This window comes from Balaenoptera borealis (genome assembly GCF_965194805.1).
Source record: "Balaenoptera borealis genome assembly, chromosome: 6".
NCBI classification, from domain to species: Eukaryota; Metazoa; Chordata; class Mammalia; order Artiodactyla; family Balaenopteridae; genus Balaenoptera; species Balaenoptera borealis.
This window is the reverse complement of record NC_138863.1, coordinates 55,220,664-55,237,126: the sequence shown is the minus strand read 5'-3', so window position 1 is coordinate 55,237,126 and position 16,463 is coordinate 55,220,664. Positions and strand designations below refer to the sequence as shown.

General features: G+C 40.4%; 1 protein-coding gene across 13 annotated transcripts in view; it reads left to right on the top strand.

Moving 5' to 3' along the window:
• Nucleotides 1–16,463, top strand: part of OSBPL6 (oxysterol binding protein like 6) — a 198,344-nt gene that overhangs the window by 104,230 nt on the left and 77,651 nt on the right. The gene's annotated exons all lie outside the window — the stretch shown is intronic.

Below are 16,463 nucleotides of genomic sequence, written 5' to 3'. Positions count from 1 at the left end.
GTGTTCTCCTCACATCTGTACCTGGAGGCAAGAGGCAGCTTCTGGAACATGAATGTTCTGTTCTTCCTTCCTCATTCATGGAGGTGGAAAGGGATCTGAACAGTCTTCTTCCTCCAAGTCTCTCACTGGTCTGCCAAGCCCTAACTTCTGTTTGGAGCTTCATGGAATCTGGTAACAGTCAGATTCAGGAATCAGGTTACAAATAAAATTGTAGAATCAGGGAACTAAGGGAATTAAAATCAATAGAGAAAATAAATTATTGGTGCTTAATTATCCCATTGAGCCCATTCTGTAAATTATTTTTGTTTACACAGTTACTTTATTACTACTTCAGTGTCTATTCTACAGGCAAGGTTGTATGGGGATTAGGCATATGAATTCTCTTCATTGTCAAAACAGGTGATTGTTTTGCCCAGCACTTGTCTGAATATTATCATTTGCCATTATAATACTGAGAAGAATTTCTTGTGTAACTGGAAATGCACAATAAGCGGAGGTTAACTTTTTATGAAAACTTTCCTTTTGGGGGACATTCAATTAGTGAACATTCTTGAAGAGTTTTTTTCCCCCCATTTTATTTTATTTTATTTATTTATTTTTTAACATCTTTATTGGAGTATAATTGCTTTACAATGGTGTGTTAGTTTCTGCTGTACAACAAAGTGAGTCAGTTATATATATACATATATCCCCACATCCACTCCCTCTTGCGTTTCCCTCCCACCCTCCCTATCCTACCCCTCTAGGTGGTCACAAAGCACCGAGCTGATCTCCCTGTGCTATGCAGCTGCTTCCCACTAGCTAGCTATTTTACATTTGGTAGTGTATATATGTCCCCGTTACTCTCTCACTTCATCTCAGCTTACCCTTCCCCCTCCCCATTTCCTCAACTCCATTCTCTACATCTGCGTCTTCATTCCTGTCCTGCCCCTAGGTTTGTCAGAACCATTTTTTTTTTTTTTTTTGGATTCCATATATGTGTTAGCATGCGGTATTTGTTTCTATCTTTCTGACTTACTTCACTCTTTATGACAGACTCTAGGTCCATCCACCTCACTACAAATAACTCAATTTCGTTTCTTTTTATAGCTGAGTAATATTCCATTGTATATATGTGCCACATCTTCTTTATCCATTCATCTGTCGATGGACACTTATGTTGCTTCCATGTCCTGGCTATTGTAAATAGTGCTGCAATGAACATTGTGGTACATGACTCTTTTTGAATTATGGTTATCTCAGGGTATATGCCAGTAGTGGGATTGCTGGGTCATATGGTAGTTCTATTTTTAGTTTTTTAAGGAACCTCTATACTGTTCTCCATAGTGGCTGTGTCAATTTACATTCCCACCAACAGTGCAAGAGGGTTCCCTTTTCTCAACACCCTTTCCAGCATTTATTGTTTGTAGATTTTTTGATGATAGCCATTCTGACCGGTGTGAGGTGACACCTTATTGTACTTTTGATTTGCATTTCTCTAATGATTAGTAATTTTGAGCATCCTTTCATGTGTTTGCTGGCAATCTGTATATCTTCTTTGCAGAAATGTCTATTTAGGTCTTCTGCCCATTTTTGGATTGGGTTGTTTGTTTTTTTGATATTGAGCTGCATGAGCTGCTTTTATATTTTACAGGTTAATCCTTTGTCAGTTGCTTCATTTGCAAATATTTTCTCCCATTCTAAGGGTTGTCTTTTTGTCTTGTTTATGGTTTCCTTTGCTGTGCTAAGCTTCATTAGGTCCCATTTGTTTATTTTGGGTTTTATTTCCATTTCTCTAGGAGGTGGGTCAAAAAGGATCTTGCTGTGATTTATGTCATACAGTGTTCTGCCTATGTTTTCCTCTAAGAGTTTTATAGTGCCTGGCCTTACATTTAGGTCTTTAATCCATTTTGAGTTTATTTGTGTGTATGGTGTTAGGGAGTGTTCTAATTTCATTCTTTTCGATCTAGCTGTCCAATTTTCACAGCACCACTTAATTGAAGAGGCTGTCTTTTCTCCATTGTATATTCTTGCCTCCTGTATCAAACATAAAGTGACCATATGTGCGTGGATTTATCTCTGGGCTGTCTCTCCTGTTCCATTGATCTATATTTCTGTTTTTGTGCCCATACCATACTGTCTTGATTACTGTAGCTTTGTAGTATAGCTGGAAGTCAGGAAGCCTGATTCCTCCAGCTCTGTTTTTCTTTCTCAAGATTGCTTTGGCTATTCGGGGTCTTTTGTGTTTCCATACAAATTGTGAAACTTTTTGTTCTAATTCTGTGAAAAATGCCATTGGTACTTTCACAGGGATTGCACTGAATCTGTAGATTGCTTTGGATAGTATAATCATTTTCACAATGTTGATTCTTCCAATCCAAGAACATGGTATATCTCTCCATCAGTTTGTATCATCTTTAGTTTCTTTCATCAGTGTCTTATACTTTTCTGCATACAGGTCTTTTGTCTCCTAGGCAGGTTTATTCCTAGGTATTTTATTCTTTTTGTTGCAATGGTAAATGGGAGTGTTTCCTTAATTTCTCTTTCAGATTTTTTACCATTAGTGTATAGGAATGCAAGAGATTTCTGTGCATTAAAGTTGTATCCTGCTACTTTACCAGATTCATTGATTAGCTCTAGTAGTTTTCTGCTGGTATCTTTAGGATTCTCTGTGTATAGTATCATGTCATCTGCAAACAGTGACAGTATTACTTCTTCTTTTCCAATTTGTATTCCTTTTATTTCTTTTTCTTCTCTGATTGCTGTGGCTAATACTTCCAAAACTATGTTGAATAATAGCAGTGAGAGTGGGCAACCTTGTCTTGTGTCTGATCTTAGAGGAAATGGTTTCAGTTTTTCACCATTGAGAACGATGTTGGCTGTGGGTTTGTCATATAGGGCCTTTATTCTGTTGACTTAGGTTCCCTCTGTGCCTACTTTCTGGAGAGTTTTTATCATAAATGGGTGTTGAATTTTGTCAAAAGCTTTTTCTGCGTCTATTAAGATTATCGTACTGTTTTTATCCTTCAGTTTGTTAATATGGTGTATCACATTGATTGATTTGCATATCCTTGCATTCCTGGGATAAACCCCACTTGATCATGGTGTATGATCCTTTTAATGTGATGTTGGATTCTGTTTACTAGTATTTTGTTGAGGATTTTTGCATCTATGTTCATCAGTGATAGTGACCTGTAGTTTTCTTTTTTTGTGACATCTTTGTCTGGTTTTGGTATCAGCGTGATGGTGGCCTTGTAGAATGAGTTTGGGAGTGTTCCTCCCTCTGCTAGATTTTAGAAGAGTTTGAGAAGGATAGGTGTCAGCTCTTCTCTAAATGTTTGATAGAATTCGCCTGTGAAGCTATCTGGTCCTGGGCTTTTGTTTGTTGGAAGATTTTTAATCACAGTTTCAATTTCAGTGCTTGTGATTGGTCTGTTTATATTTTCTGTTTCTTCCTGGTTCAGTGTCGGAAGGTTGTGCTTTTCTAAGAATTTGTCCATTTCTTCCAGGTTGTCCATTTTATTGGCATATAGTTGCTTGTTGTAATCTCTCATGATCCTTTGTTTTTCTGCAGTGTCAGTTGTAACTTCTCCTTTTTCATTTCTAATTTTATTGATTTAGGTCCTCTCCCTTGTTTTCTTGACGAGTCTGGCTAATGGTTTATCAATTGTGTTTATCTTCTGAAAGAACCAGCTTTTAGTTTTATTGATCTTTGCTATTGTTTCCTTCATTTCTTTTTCATTTATTTCTGATCTGATCTTTATGATATCTTTCCTTCTGCTAACTCTGGGTTTTTTTCTTCTTCTTTCTCTGATTGCTTTAGGTGTAAGGTTAGGTTGTTTATTTGAGATGTTTCTTGTTTCTTGGAGTAGGATTTTATTGCTATAAACTTACCTCTTAGAACTGCTTTTGCTGCAGCCCGTAGGTTTTGGGCCGTTGTGTTTTCATTGTCATTTGTGTGTAGGTATTTTTTGATTTCCTCTTGGATTTCTTCAGTGATCTCTTGGTTATTTAGTAACGTATTGTTTAGCCTCCATGTTTTTGTATTTTTTACAGTTTTTTTCCTGTAATTGATATCTAGTCTCATAGCATGTGGTCGGAAAAGATGCTTGATACGATTTCAATTTTCTTAAATTTACCAAGGCTTGATTTGTGGCCCAGGATATGATCTATCCTGGAGAATGTTCCATAAGCACTTGAGAAGAAAGTGTTTTCTGTTGTTTCTGGGTGGAATGTCCTATAAATATCAATTAAGTCCCTCTTGTTTAATGTGTCATTTAAAGCTTGTGCTTCCTTATTTTCATTTTGGATTATCTGTCCATTGGTGAAAGTGGGATGTTAAAGTTTCCTACTATGATCATGTTACTGTCAATTTCCCCTTTTATGGCTGTTAGCATTTGCCTTATGTATTGAGGTGCTCCTATGTTGGGTGCATAAGTATTTACAATTGTTATATCTTCTTCTTGGATTGGTCCTTTGATCATTATGTAGTGTCCTTCTTTGTCTCTTGTAATAGTCTTTATTTTAAAGTCTATTTTGTCTGATATGAGAATTGCTACTCCAGTTTTCTTTTGATTTCCATTTGCATGAAATATCTTTTTCCATCCCCTCACTTTCAGTCTGTATATGTCCCTAGGTCTGAAGTGGGTCTCTTGTAGACAGCTTATGTCTGGGTCTTGTTTTTGTATCCATTCAGCCAGTCTGTGTCTTTTGGTTGGAGCATTTAATCCATTTACATTTAAGGTAATTATCGATGTGTATGTTCCTGTTACCATTTTCTTAATTGTTTTGGGTTTGTTTTTGGAGGTCTTTTCCTTCTCTTGAGTTTCCTGCCTAGAGAAGTTCCTTTAGCATTTGTTGTAAAGCTGGTTTGGTGGTGCTGAATTCTCTTAGCTTTTGATTATCTGTAAAGGTTTTCATTTCTCTTTCGAATCTGAATGAGATCCTTGCTGGGTAGAGTAATCTTGGTTGTAGGTTTTTCCCTTTCATCACTTTCAATATGTCCTGCCACTCCCTTCTGTCTTGCAGAGTTTCTGCTGAAAGATCAGCTGTTAACCTTATGGGGATTCCCTTGTATGTTATTTGTTGCTTTTCCTTTGCTGCTTTTAATATTTTGTCTTTGTATTTAACTTTTGATAGTTTGATTTATATGTGTCTTGGCATGTTTCTCTTTGGATTTATCCTGTATGGGAGTCTCTGTGCTTCCTGGACTTGATTGACTATTTCCTTTCCCATATTAGGGAAGTTTTCAACTATAATCTCTTCAAATATTTTCTCAGTCCCTTTCTTTTTCTCTTCTTCTTCTGGGACCCCTATAATTCGAATGTTGGTACATTTAATGTTGTCCCAGAGTTCTCTGAGACTTTCCCAATTCTTTTCATTCGTTTTTCTTTATTCTGCTCTGCGGTAGTTACTTCCACCCTTTCATCTTCCAGGTCATGTATCCGTTCTTCTGCCTCAGTTATTCTGCTATTGATTCCTTCTAGAGAATTTTTAATTTCATTTATTGTGTTGTTCATCATTGTTTGTTTGCTCTTTAGTTCTTCTAGGTCCCTGTTAAACGTTCCTTGTATTTTCTCCATTCTATTTCCAAGGTTTTGGATCATCTTTACTATCATTACTGTGAATTCTTTGTCAGGTAGACTGCCTATTTCCTCTTCATTTGTTTGGTCTGGTGGGTTTTTACCTTGCTCCTTCATCTGCTGCATATTTCTCTGTCTTCTCATTTTGTTTAATTTACTGTGTTTGGGGTCTCCTTTTTGCAGGCTACAGGCTCGTAGTTCCCATTGTTTTTGGTGTCTGCCCCCAGTGGTTGAGGTTGGTTCAGTGACTTGTGTAGCCTTCCTAGTGGAGGGGACTGGTGCCTGTGTTCTGGTGCGTGGGGCTGGATCTTGTCTTTATGGTGTGCAGGGCCACGTCCAGTGGTGTGTTTTGGGGTGTCTGTGAACTTAGTATGATTTTAGGCAGCCTCTCTGCTAATGGGTGGGGTTGTGTTCCTGTCTTGCTAGTTGTTTGGCATGGGGTGTCCATTACTGGAGCTTGCTGGCCACTGGGTGGAGCTGGGTCTTAGCGCTGAGACGGAGATCTGTGGGAGAGCTCTCGCCAATTGACATTACGTGGGGCCGGGAGGTCTCTGGTGGTTCAGTGTTCTGAACTCGGCTTTCCCACCTCAGACGCTCAGGCTTGACACCAGACTGGAGCATCAAGACCCTGTCAGCCACACAGCTCAGAAGAAAAGTGAGAAAAAAAAGAAAGAAAAATAGATAAAAAGTAAAATTATTAAAATAAAAAAATTGAAAAATAATTTAAAAAAAGAAGAGAGCAACCAAGCCAGTAAACAAATCCACTAATGATAACAAGTGCTAAAAACTATACTAAGGTAAACGTAAAAGTCAGAAAAAAATCAGTCACAGATAGCAAACCCCAAGTCTACAATTGCTCCCAAAGTCCACCGCCTCAATTTTGGGATGATTTGTTCTCTGTTCAGATATTCCACAAATGTAGGGTACATCAGGTTGACTGTGGAGATTTAATCTGCTGCTCCTGAGGCTGCTGGGAGAGATTTCCCTTTCTCTGCTTTGTTTGCATAGCTCCTGGGGTTCAGCTTTGGATTTGGTCCCGCCTCTGTGTGTAGGTCGCCTGAGGGCATCTGTTTCCGCTCACACAGGACGGGGTTAAAGTAGCAGTTGATTAGGGCCTCTGGCTCACTCAGGCCGGTGGAAGGGAGGGGTACAGAATGCGGGGCGAGCCTGCAGAGGCAGAGGCCAGCATGATGTTGCAACAGCCTGAGGCATGCCATGTGTTCTCCCGGGGAAGTTGTCTCTGGATCTCGGGACCCTGGCAGTGGCGGGCTGCACAGGCTCCCGGGAGGGGAGGTGTGGATAGTGACCTGTGCTAGCACACAGGCTTCTTGGTGGCTGTAGCAGCAGCATTAGTGTTTCATGCCTGTCTCTGGTGTCCGAGCTGATAGCCGTAGCTTGCGCCCATCTCTGGAGCTCGTTTAGGCGGCACTCTGCCTTCTGTGGGCAAACAGGGAAGGAATCCCCTCTCCTCATGCACCCCGACACAATGGCCTCTTGTCTCTTAGGCAGGTCCAGACTTTTTCCTGGACTCCCTCCCGGCTAGCTGTGGTGCACTAACCCCTTCAGGCTGTGTTCACGCAGCCAACCCCAGTCCTCTCCCTGGGATCTGACCTCCGAAGCCCCGAGCCTCAGCTCCCAATCCCCGCCCACCCCAGCGGGTGAGCAGACAAGCCTCTCAGGCTGGTGAGCAGACAAGCCTCTCAGGCTGGTGAGTGGTGATCCTCTGTGCAGGAATCTCTCTGCTTTGCCCTCCGCACCCGTTACTGCGTTCTCCTCTGTGGCTCCGAAGCTTTCCCCCCACCTACCCCTGGTCTCCACCAGTGAAGGGGCTTCCTAGCGTGCAGAAACTTTTCCTCTTTCACAGCTCCCTCCCAGAGGTGCAGGTCCCATCCCTATTCTTTTGTCTCTGTTTTTTCTTTTTTCTTTTGGCCTACCCAGGTGCGTGGGGAGTTTCTTGCCTTTTGGGAGGTCTGAGGTCTTCTGCCAGCGTTCAGTAGGTGTTCTCTAGGAGTTGTTCCACATGTAGATGTATTTCTGATGTATTTGTGGGGAGGAAGGTGATCTCCCCATCTTACTCCTCCACCATCTTGAAGGTCCCACTCTCTTTCCCCCCATTTCATATGTTGAAAGTATATTGCCTAGTTTCTAGAAGTACACACATCAGTTATCTGATATTCCATAGTACAGACTTGGGTCTTGAGACAGCCAGTTCCACGTGAAAATGGTGGAATGCATTTTAGATGGTGGGAATGCATTTCTGGGGGTGTTCCTTAAGGAACCCTCAGTCTACAAACCCTGTCAGAACTCCCTCTCCTATTTCTAGCAAGAGATTGCAGGGGAATCTGTAAGAATCAGGGTTTCCTTGTGTGTATATCTTTCACAGATTCTAAAGCAGGTATTTCTATCCTCGGGAGTTTTTGACATTGGTGTTTTTGTTATAGAATTCAAAGAGGACATCTACCTTCTGTTCATTAGAAGCAGTTGCACCATTAACTAAATCTGTGATTACACACAGCTATAATGTTTATTGCATTACATTTTTAGAGTTTAAAAAAAGTAAGAGTACCATGAATGAAAACACATTTATGTTAAATTCCTACTGCATGCTGAGATGCTTTCTAAGTTTGCAGTTCTACTCTACCCTTCACTTGCCTCTCTGTCCTTTCTCGTTATGGCTTTTTCATTTTTCCCTTGCCCTGGGCATTTAAATTGAGAGACATTTTAAGCAGCATGGCCTTTCTGGCTGCTGAGGGAAGGAAGGGATGGACCCCGTTCACCCTGGAGAATTATGGCAAATGGAAAAGACTGCTGACTGCTGCAGAAACATCTGTCATGCATTGTTGAGCTGCCGTTGCACCTGAGCTCTGGGGTGACTTTGCTAAACAACAGGGAGGAACTGAGACCCTGGTCTGCCAGAGGACGTGTAAAGGTGGAATGTGTGACTCCTGGCTGGCTTGTGGATGGAAAGTTTTATGATGGGAATAAAGGAGCACGTCCGCAAATTGATAATGAATTCTGGAAAAGTAAGAGACACTGTTCAAATGGTTATTATTCTTTAAGGAGAGAGTTTGCTTTCATTCTTGTTTATCTCAGCAGGTGGAAACTCTCCCAGATACTTTCTCCTCTGGTTCCTTCCTGCCTCCTCTTTTGTGTCTGTTAATCTCCCTCAAGGGAGAGAAGAATAAAGAACAATTACAGTTCTTTTCTCTCCCTGTCTCATCACTTCTTAAAATCCAGTATTAACTTACGGAAATCAGAAATTCTGAGTCATCTTGGGATATAATATGATGTAGTGTATTTTAATGCATCTATTTTTGTGTGATGGCTGTTTTCATAGTGAAGGGACATAGAGAAAGTGATGAAGTAGTCTTCATTGAATGTTACAGTTCTCCTGATTTGACTGATATTTGTGTAGATAGTGCCAAATTGCAAAGTCCATCCCTGTTTCTCTCCTAAGTTGATTATATTGGTAAAGGATCTAGCACACAGCACGTACCATACAGTGGTAACTTACTGCACCTTTCTTGCCTGTCCTTCCCAAGTTCTAGTCCTAGATCACTGATTACTTGATTGGGCATCTCTCCTTAGTTGTATTGTTGTCACCTTAAATCAGTATGTATAAACCAGTTTGCTATCAGGGTAATCATTCTCTCATGGACCCAGGGTCAAAGCCATTCCTTTCTTCTTTGCCTCTCCCACATTCAATAGGTTAACAAGTCCTACTGATTCTTTTCTCCTTCATAATATCATAATTTCTTTCTAGTCCCACTGTCGGCTCCCCAGCCCAGACTCTCATCACCTCAACCTGGGATCCTGCAGAGTGCTCTTGCCTCACTGGCTCCTTATGGCCTCCTGAGATCCAATTTCCTGAATCTGGCAGATTCATGCTCAAAATCCTTCAAAGACTTTCAGTTACCTACATGATTAAGGCCAGATTTCTCTACTTAGTATCCAGAGACCACCATGATCGGATCCAGCCTCAGTGTCCCGTTTTCCTCCCAACCTGTACAGTCTTGTCTGCTTATGGTTCCCAAAACTGCCTTATGTCCATCTCTGCCCTTGTCTTTCCTGCACGGAATTCCCACCACCCTCCTCTCAACCTGATACCTCCCTATGCTTCAAAGACCAGCTCATGTGACACTCTCACTGGCCGCTCAAACCCACGTTGAACTTTCCCTTCTCTGAACTTTATAGAACTTCTTGACAATATTTGACATTCATTATATTTTTATGTACTGATTTCCTCAACTGTATTGTGAGCTCTTTTAAACAGACTACGCACTCTAATTCTTCAGAGACAAGCCTTGCACCTCAAATATTTTAATGTATCCTAGACGATATTTTTAAAGACCTGCAACAGTATTGGTCTTGTCTTTTTATTACTGATTTTACATTCCAGATTTATTTGTCCTCTCCCTTCTTCCTTCCTCATAGATAAGTAAAACAAAGAACATCTGTCAAGTGCATAGTAGTAATTGGCAGCCCTTCCTGTCACTAAATTATGTAGCCCAACAGGTGAAGGAGGGAGAGGAGATGGGAAATGAAGTGATTCTGTGCCCCTGTGATTTCACTAAGTGTTTTTTCACCAAGGAGAGGGTCAAGGCCCCACTTAGTATTTAACAAGTTGGAAGACTTTAGTAATCGCTCCATTTACACTTTATTCAAGTCTGGTATTAGATGTTAGAACATCTAACAAAATTGGCTGTGTGTGTGTGTGTGTGTGTGTGTGATCAACTGTGACTCTTAAACTGCAAGGTATATACTCCCTACAATTTTCAAAGAGGAAATAGGTTGATTAGACATCGAGGACTTTTGCATAAACCAGCATTTCCCAAAGTATGTGCCAAGGAACGCTTGTCCCTTGAGATGCTGCATGAAAAGAGGGTCTACTGTCAAGTAAATTGGAGAAATGCTGAACACAATCTTTTTTTGCAATTTTTTAAATTAATAAATTAAGGACACCGATAAATCCTGCAGTCAGGACTTGATTTAACTGAGCACTTCTTGAATTTGATAGATCATGGAACTTTTTTATTTCCCTAAGGTTTGGTTGTTGAAAATCCAGATTCTTCTTTCTATTTCAAAATGGGAAGGTAAAGGAACACGGGGCCCAGATTCCAAATGGCAACTAGACTGGGCTCAGGAGCAGCTTCCCCTTTAGATGGGACATTTACTTTCTCATCAGCCACAGTCTCTACTTCTCCTTATTGTATTTCAATACTTCATGCTTCCTGCCTGGCCCTTGAAAGCATTTGAATTGACGAACCCTGATCCGGGGTGTCGGGAAGTCAGCCACAATAATACTTAAGTGACCAAGGGTGATCTCCACCTGGATGTTAAGAAGGCATCTCAAACTTAACATGTCCAGACTTCCCTGGTGGCGCAGTGGTTAAGAATCTGCCTGCCAATGCAGGGGACACGGGTTCGATCCCTGGTCCAGGAAGATCCCACATGCCGCGGAGCAACTAAGCCCGTGAGCCACAACTACTGAGCCTGCGCTCTCTAGGGCCTGCGTGCCGCAACTACTGAGCCTGTGTGCTGCAACTAGAGCACGCGTGCCTAGAGCCCGTGCTCCACAACAAGAGAAGCCACTGCAATGAGAAGCCCGTGCACCTCAACAAAGAGTAGCCCCCTGCTCACTGCAACTAGAGAAAGCCCGTGCGCAGCAATGAAGACCCAGCGTGGCCAAAAATAACAAACAACAACAACAGCAAAACTTTAACATGTCCAAAACTGAACTCTTAATTTCACTCTCACATCTACTCCTTCCCAGTCCCCCTTATCTCAGTAAACAGCAACTCTGTCCTTTCATTTGGTAAGGCCAAAAACCTTACCAGGAGCCATCCTGGGCTCCTCTCTTTTCCTCACACCCCACTTCCAGGCCCTCAGCAAATCCTGTTGGTTCTGCCTTCAGGATGTCCCTGGAATCTGACCTCTGCTTCCCTCCTCCTCCCCCTCCACCCTGGTCTGAGCCACCTTATTTCTCACCCAAACTATGGCCATAGTCTTCTAACTGCTCTCTGTGCTTCTACCTTTGACCAACATACAGGTCATTTTTTACAAAGTAGTTAGAGTGATCCCTTTAAAACCTACGTCAGATCAAGCCTCTCACCTGCTCCAAGGTCTCCAGTGGTTTCCTGTCTCTCCTGAAATACTTGAATTGCTGACCGTTGTCTACAATGTTATTCATAATCTGGATCCGCATATAGCTCTCTGGTCCCATCTCCTAGCACGTTCCACTTCACTTAGTTCTCCCCAGCATTTTCCTTCGATGTGCCAAGCAGGCTGCCACCTCAGGGCCTTTGCATTTTTGGCCCCCCTCAGACCAGCTCACTTTTCTTCCAAGTATCCCCATATGTGCTCACACACTTGAATCATTCTCCAAAGGTACCCTTTTCAGGTAGCCTTCTCCTGCTCTCCCCCGTGTATCCACATCACTCACTGTCCACTTACCTGCTTTTATGTGTCTTCAGAGCATTAACCACCACCTGACATGTTACAATATTTATCTGTTTTTATTGGTGTCCCCTTTCTCTATTCCGTATCACTGCATTGTAAACTCCCTGGAAACAAGGGTTTTATTTTGTTAATAATGTATCCCTAGCACCTCCTACAGTTCCTGGCATGTGATACGGCTCAGAATATATTTGAACGAACAAATGAATGAAGAGTTGGCATGGAGAGGAAGATTGTGAACCAGGTTCCAGAGGCCTTGGTAGCTGTGAAGGAATAATCATGCAGTTGGGAGATGATGAGTAGGAGAGAAAGTAGTATAGTTGGGAATTCTGAGTCTCTCAAGAACAGTGGATTTTGAGAGTAGAAGAGGGATGGTCCAGAGGTGGCAGAAGGTCCCAGGAGAGCACAGACCCTCCTGCTTGCTGCTGACAGTGATTGTATGGTAGAATAAATGGCTTGACGCTTATGAAGGCGGTGATATCAAACAGAAGCAAAGCATCGGGAGCATTCTGCACAGATGTTAAAAATATTGGTGGGGTGGGAGATAACTCTATTTTAAAACAAGAGTTGTTTCCAGTCTCTCACAGTACTTACTTTATAGTAATGTTATGTAATTGGCTAAGTTTATGGCCAGCTGACTGGATTTTGTTTGTTTGTTTGTTTTGATAATTACCCTTATGATTACATGTTTTAGAGAATTTTTTACAATATACAAGACTGGGACCACCCTGTAGAGACAGTTTCAGTAGTTTGGGATCAGGCCAAGGATCTACATTTTTTAAAGTAAGGCCCCTGCTTAGAACCAGTGATTATTTTTATTTGTGTCACTGTCAAGTCATTTCAGAAAATCAGATACTATTGCTCTAAGAACTTGGGATTTGGAACACATAATTACCAGGTGATAGTGTCCATTACTAGAGTGAATTGTTATAGCTCTACCGGGTTAGACATTGTAAATTCTCAAGTGACTCTATCTTTTTGTTTAATGAAAAATCAAAGAAAAAAAATACCAGCTATTCCTTATAATGATTTAAAGTTTACAGGAGCTCAGAGATCATAAAATAAATAACTTTTTAAGGAAAAAATGATATTATTAATCAGTCATAAGAAGCTGGTAGTTAATCTTCTTACCAGTTGTTAATAAAATATATATTCAGTATTATGGTCAATCATTACAACTAATAGAAGATTACAATTACATGGGTATCTAAAAATGTTTCCTATACATAGTCAACAATAATTAACAAAACCAACCGTGGCTCATTCAGTTAATGTCCTGACTGGTAACATGTGAAGGCTGGTAACATGTGAAGGCTGTCCCAAGCAGTGATTCAGTGAGACTCATGTAACCATGGGCTGGTTTACCACCATATCACCACCCAGTTCTGATATCAGCAGCATCTGCTATTTTTGCAGTGTTCATTATTAGTGAAGAAAGTATCTAGAAAACCAGAAAGTAAAAATGTTCCTCATCAGTGACTATACTTTATGTACAGGGTTTTCATAACAAGTTTTCTTCTTGGACAAACAGATATAAAAATATCCCCAGCATATATGTGAACTGACTTGGAATATTTTTCTTGCAATTGAACCTCTGAAGCATCTTCTTCAAATAGCTTTGCTAAAAGAAATAACCAAATTACCACTTTGAAATACAGTATCTTTATTTTCTGAATATGAAACCTATTTCCATCTTTGGGTTGTGAAAAATATAATGATCCTCAAACAAAAATTTTCTCATTTCCGGAGAGAAGAATTCAAGCATTCTTGATTTATACCTAACCTCCAATTTAAATCATCTTCAGTCTTATCAGTGAAGAGGAGTATAATTTGAAATCTGCCAGTATCTAAATAGAAAAATTGTAGAATTCAGTGGATCCAGGGATTTGCCGGATGACCCTGGGACCCAGCTCTCAGTTCAGAGAGAAATACTAACCTAACATGAAAATCTGCAGTGCCCTCACCATAGTGATGCTGGTAAATAAAGCCCTTGGTGCTAGGTATGTTTAAATTCCTGACTGGCTTCCAATTTAGGCTTTCGGGGATTCCACTCATCCCAAGGAAACTAACTTTTAGGACTTAGGACCAACGTCGATAGGAAAATAATATCCGCTTGCAGAAACTCACACTATGACCAACTTCTGTGACTTAGGTATATTTTGTCAATTGGGTGTTCTGAAAAGTCTAAATGTTAGGAAAAGTTCATGAATAATAGAGCAACACCAGCAACAGATGACATCTCATGAGTTCTCACGGTGGAAGGTTGAACTACCATCACCTTTTTCAGAAAACTAAACTCTGGCATAAAGTGGTGAAATATCTTGGCCACAGCTAATGAACAGCTAAGACAGGGTTTGCTCCCTGGAAGCCCGATTCTGGACCCCTTTTCTTGACCACTTCACTATTTGCTCTGTGGTAGGGCTTGACAAGCTGGAATGTCTAGGGGAAAGGCCTTCTGTACTTGTCTAAGTGAACTTCGTAAGGCAGCATTTGTCAATTATTTTTGAGTTATGTATTGCCTCCTCATTTTTTTTTTTCCCTCAGCAATAACAGTGATTTTTCACATCCTCATTGGCCTGGGAAACAATAGACCAGAAGTTACCTAGATGAAAATGTTAATAATTATTGTGAAGTACTGGTATCAAAGGTGAATTTTATGTTCTTTCCTGAATTTTACATTTTCTGTACTTTCACTACATGTATTGCTTTGGGAATGAGAAATTCTGATCATTTATTTGTTTACTGAAAACTGCAATTAGCCTTTTCCATGAAACAAAATGAGCAGCCCCACAGATTTCTTGCTCTCCCCACCATTTGGATATCACTGCCACTTCTGCTTGGTGTTTACAGTATGTGTTCAGTCCATGTCAAATGTGCTGCAGTTGAGACCACTGGAAGGAAATTTGCCACCTGGCACTCAGACGCTCATTACCCACAAGTGATTTAGAACTCAACATTATCTGAGAAAGAATCTGTTTGCTGCTTGCCCTGGTATGTTTGCCAGAACACTTTGGCTCTCTTGGCCTGCCTTAGTTTCTCACTTAAGAAGCTATCTTATTACTTTGAGCTGGCTGGTTTGGGTCAGCATGTTTATAGCAGCAAGGTTGTGAACCCCAGAGGGTCTCATTCGTAGGTCGTTGACGAGGTCTGGGAATCTGTTGTTTACAGAAGCTTCCGCAGGAGACTGTTACTCACCCAGGGTTGGACATCACTGCTCTTACAGAGTGCATTTTCAGGTGTTTCATTAGGACTATAAAAACATCATCCCAAAGGACCATAAGTTTACAAAACTGCTTTATTTGATTTTCGACTTGGACAAATAGAAAATTTTAATATCCCTCTGACTAACATCCACGGAAACTCTCCTAGGCTGTAATTAAAATACTGTCACAAAAGTAAAAGTAAAGGAAAGACCCATGCATGTTGTATACTTTAAAGTGCCAGGCTTCTTGACCTCAAATCCTAATTAAGGGCAGATTTTGTAATAATGGCAATAGCCAGTGTTGGTGAGGTTTCAGGGAGATGGGCATTCTCATGCACTACTGCTAGGCATGTTAATTCATTCCACTTTTCTGGAGGGAAACTCTGCAGTGTGTATCTAAAGTCTTTTAAAAAGTCATACCATAGGACCTGGTAACTCAGCTTCTAAGAAATGCATTCTAAGGAAACAACCAGAGATACATGTAAAGATTTCTGTGCAGAGATGTTTGTTAAAGTATGTTTATTGTATTAAAAAATTAGAAAAAACCTAATATTCAACAAGAAGTTAATTTAATAACCTATAATAACCTATCTCATAGCCGTACAGTGGAATATTGCATAGCTGTTAAAAATGCTTTAGAAGAATATTTAAAGCTGTGGGAAAATTATATATTATTAAATGAAAAACACCCAGCTATTAAATTGAAAATATAGTGTAATTCCAATTTTGTTTTTAAGAATTGAGAGTATATATGCATTGAAAAAGCTGAAAGCAAATATACCAAGATATTAGAAGAGTTTATTGCTAGTGGTGGGTGGAGTTTATTGTTGCTGGTGGTGGGTGGTTTTATTGCTGGTGGTGGGTGGTGGGTGGTTTATTGCTGGTGGTGGGTGGTGGTGGGTGAAAAAGAAAAATTTCTTTTTTTCTTTTCTGTTCCCTCCCCTCAGATCTCTGCAGTGGATATGTATTGCTTCTGTAGTCAAAAATGTATATTTTTAAAGGTCATATTTTATGAGTTAATGTGCATATGTATGTAGCTCTAAAACAGTATTTAGATATAGTAAGTACAGTTTGTGTCATTATTTTAATAATAAAATTGTAAGCCTTAATTCCATAAGCATAAGATTTAAAATTAAATGAATATGAAGGATATGCCAGATGGGAAAGTTAGAACAAATTTTTAAAACCATTTTTGAGGTGCTGAGGTAGAACCGGGGCCACCCTTTGCCCTCTTAACTATCTAT